The 3,459-nt window shown below is 44.6% G+C and overlaps 1 pseudogene; it reads left to right on the forward strand.

The window, feature by feature from the left end:
• The first annotated feature begins 297 nt into the window (after window positions 1-297).
• LOC135051576 (5S ribosomal RNA) lies at window positions 298-416 on the forward strand (annotated as a pseudogene).
• The last annotated feature ends 3,043 nt before the right edge of the window (window positions 417-3,459 follow it).

A 3,459-nucleotide genomic window follows, 5' to 3' on the forward strand; every position in this document is an offset into this window, starting at 1 on the left:
GCAATATTTCGCGTACCATATTAACACATTTCCTAACGAGCATCATAATCCCCACTCTGGGGAGATATTAACTAATAATCAATTCTATCGCCTATCTGTCTCGTGGACTCTCATCCTCGATTCACGGAGCACAGAACCACGCAAGTGGGTACTGTTGGACCGTGCCTAACGTGGAAAGCAGATCCACCTTATCCTATCTATTCCTTTATTTCCTTTTTCTCTCTCATTCTTTCTATCCCTTTTTCTTGAATTTTTCTTATATAGGTGCACTCTCATTGGCGGACTGATCCCACTACCCTCTACTATCATACCACTCTGCCAACGCCCGATCTAGTCTGATCTTGGAAGCTAAACAGCGTTGGGCCGGTTTAGTACCAGGGAAGGCGACTACCTGCGAATACCCGGTATTGTAGAGTAGGAATTGCTTCCTTTCAGTGTGTGACGAACACGCCAACAGCAGTATCACCACTATCTCTTTTATATATCTGCCCATGTTAGTCAGTGAATGTTCAGTGCAGGTTAATGCGTTCTTTATTTCACAATCTTGGTATTTATTATATAATTCAGGTGCTAGAGTCTGGCGACCTTGCAACAGTAATATATCCACTTGACACAAGTGATCATAGTTGGAGATAAATACATTTGTGCTCTGACCACTCCTCTGTCTTATCAACACAGTTATCTGTACTGGTCAGGGGAAATGGTGGTATGACAATTTCGTGTCTACAAACCTTTCCAATCACTCTTCAATCGAAGAGACCAGAACATTTTAATATTTCATCATATATATTTTTATATATATATCTTTTTAATTCTTGTTGGATCATTTAAGTGGGTAAATGTGATTATATGCATACTAATAAAAGTTACGTTTTAACACTCTCTAATATTCCATCTATAGCATAGGAACTTTCCTTTCCTTACCAAGAGTGCGCCCACACAAGAGCCTTCTTTCTCTCCCTTGTTAGTCTATGTACTTTCTGGCTCTGGGCGCACCACCATTGAGGACAACAGATAGGAGAAAAGCATAGATATTTTCTCGCTCCCATTATATATGGGTTACCAATAGTCCGTTTTTGTTTTTTTTCTCATATTTATTATAATTTTCTGACCGGTGCCCAATCACCCCTTGCTTTTGTCCAGAGTCCCCAGCATCCTCTACGGACTACGAGAAAAAGATTTACCGGTAGGTTTAAAATCTTATTATTACCTAACACTCGCCTTGGGATCCTGACTTCATCCCATCACAGAATGTTTTTACAAAGACCGTTACTCCACAGCGTACAGGATTATACAGAAGTGCATTCCTCACAAGATGGTCAGAGTATAAACATTATACAGAGCCACATTAACCCTTTATAAGAGGACACCATACAGCAAGGGGTAATTACCTCCTCATATCTCCAAGACTAGTACACAAATTAGGAGTCTGTTTCCCAAAAATAAATAGAACTTCAATTTTCCAGGATCTTGTTGCTCTGGCTAGTGCTTTGTGTATGGGTGTCAGTGTGTCCAGTGTCTGCATTGTTGCTTACGTATAGCAGAGGAGAGCTGTGGAGTACAGTATATACGAACTTACTGCCCAGATGGAGTTTGTGGGGTTTCTGGCTGGAGTGCCAGCTCTCTGTTCTCTGTGGAGATAGGACCCGAGGGGCGGTGGGCCCCCTGGAGCCGGGACAGGAGGTGCGGTGTCTCCGTGGGAATCTGGAAGTGCAGCAGTCCTCTGTAGGGACGGCCATCGGTGTGTTCGCCATCGATGGTGAAACTGTGAGTGGCCATTGATGGTCACCAATGATGCTATGGGAGATCATTCTTGGTTTCACTCATCGATGGTCCCTGTTACTTAAGTGAATGACCCAGGGGTGGGGCTTCATGGGTGTCGGGGGCAGAGCTATGCACCTTGCAAAAAGAAAAAATATATATATAAATATATATATATACCAGGTATGCCAGTCAGCATGCCAGTATGCTTGTAGCTGGCATGCTGACTGGATGTCTTCTTTGTCTGTCTTGAGAAAGACCCTATGGGTCGAAACGTCGACTACTTACCAAAGATTTTGATGTACCAATAAAAGTTTTTTACATTTATCTAGGACTGGTGAATGCCCTCTGCTGGGATTCTTTGATCTCGCATACCTGGTATAGTTGAAGCCTTTTGGGTTATCTTGAGGAGCACCCCTTAAATATGGATATACAGATGTGAGTGCGGACACTTATATATATTTGTTTATGCTGTGCCATCGACGGATGGAAACCACCTGGTTCTCTCCCATCGATGGCAAAAGCATTTGACATCGGCCATAAATCATTGATGATTAGGAATAATTGATGGTCTATGGCCATCCCTAGTCCTCTGTGAGTGCAGCGGGGGCCACCAAATGGAGAGGCAGCCGGAGTCTGTGGACATGGAATAGCCTGCAGTCGAAGTAATCGGTGAGGGGAGGTGAAGGTTGGAGGTGACAGGGCTGTAGCTTGGGCTCTTGGTGGTGAGAAGTTTGGAGGTGTAGTGGCTTCTGTCAGCCTTAGAAGGGAACACCTTTGGGGTAGGTGATCCGGTGTTCTGGTAAGGTGGAGACGGAAGGGGCACTGGTCTGCTCTTCCGGTGGTGCAGCTGTCGAATGTCCGCTCCCTGGCTAACAAGATGTACGAGCTGCTGTTGCTGTTGGAAGGGCAAGTGTGGGCATTTCTGGATCATCTGTTTTGTGCTTTACTGAGACTTGGCTTGGATTGCATATGTCTGATGAATCTGTATACTTTCCAGGCTTTTGTCTTCACAGGGTGGACCACATATTGAAGCTTTTGTGGGGAAGTTACAGGAGGGTTTTTTTTAATATATATATTAATGAAGGCTGGTGTATGGATGTTACAGTTTTACATAAATCGTGCAGTCCTCATTTGGAGACTTTTTGTCATTCATTTTAAACCATTTTTGGGAGTTCGCAGGGCCATTTTAAGAGAGAAGAGGGCTCGCGTGCAGCCTCCATTGCAGGGCCCCTCCTTTCTGCCAGTGAGTAGAGACTGGCATTATGCCAGTCTACTACGCATGCACAGGTCTTTAGGACAATGGTGCCCGTGACTTGCTTCTGGGGACATCTCCAATGCGTATGCACAAATCACTCAGAAATGGCTGGATGGGGTAAGTATAATATATGGGTGCAGGGTGTGCGGTGTGGTTCCTCCTGGACCCAGAGGCCCACGTGCACCGCACACCTTGCCATTATAGAAACACCTATGGGAGTTTGCATCATTTGTCTTGGTTGGGGTGTATATTTCCCCTCAGACTTGTGTTAATGAAGCATTTGTTAAAGCAGATTATTTATCTTATATAATATCCTTTATGAGGTCTAAGAACACTGTATGCTAACTACGTATGAAGTACCGTAAGGGTACGCACGTTGCGTAACAATCGCTTAGCCGTGGTCGAGACGCTCAAGCGTTACGTTCGCTCACGGCCAAGAG

This window comes from Pseudophryne corroboree, chromosome 2 (assembly GCF_028390025.1).
Source record: "Pseudophryne corroboree isolate aPseCor3 chromosome 2, aPseCor3.hap2, whole genome shotgun sequence".
Taxonomy (NCBI): Eukaryota; Metazoa; Chordata; class Amphibia; order Anura; family Myobatrachidae; genus Pseudophryne; species Pseudophryne corroboree.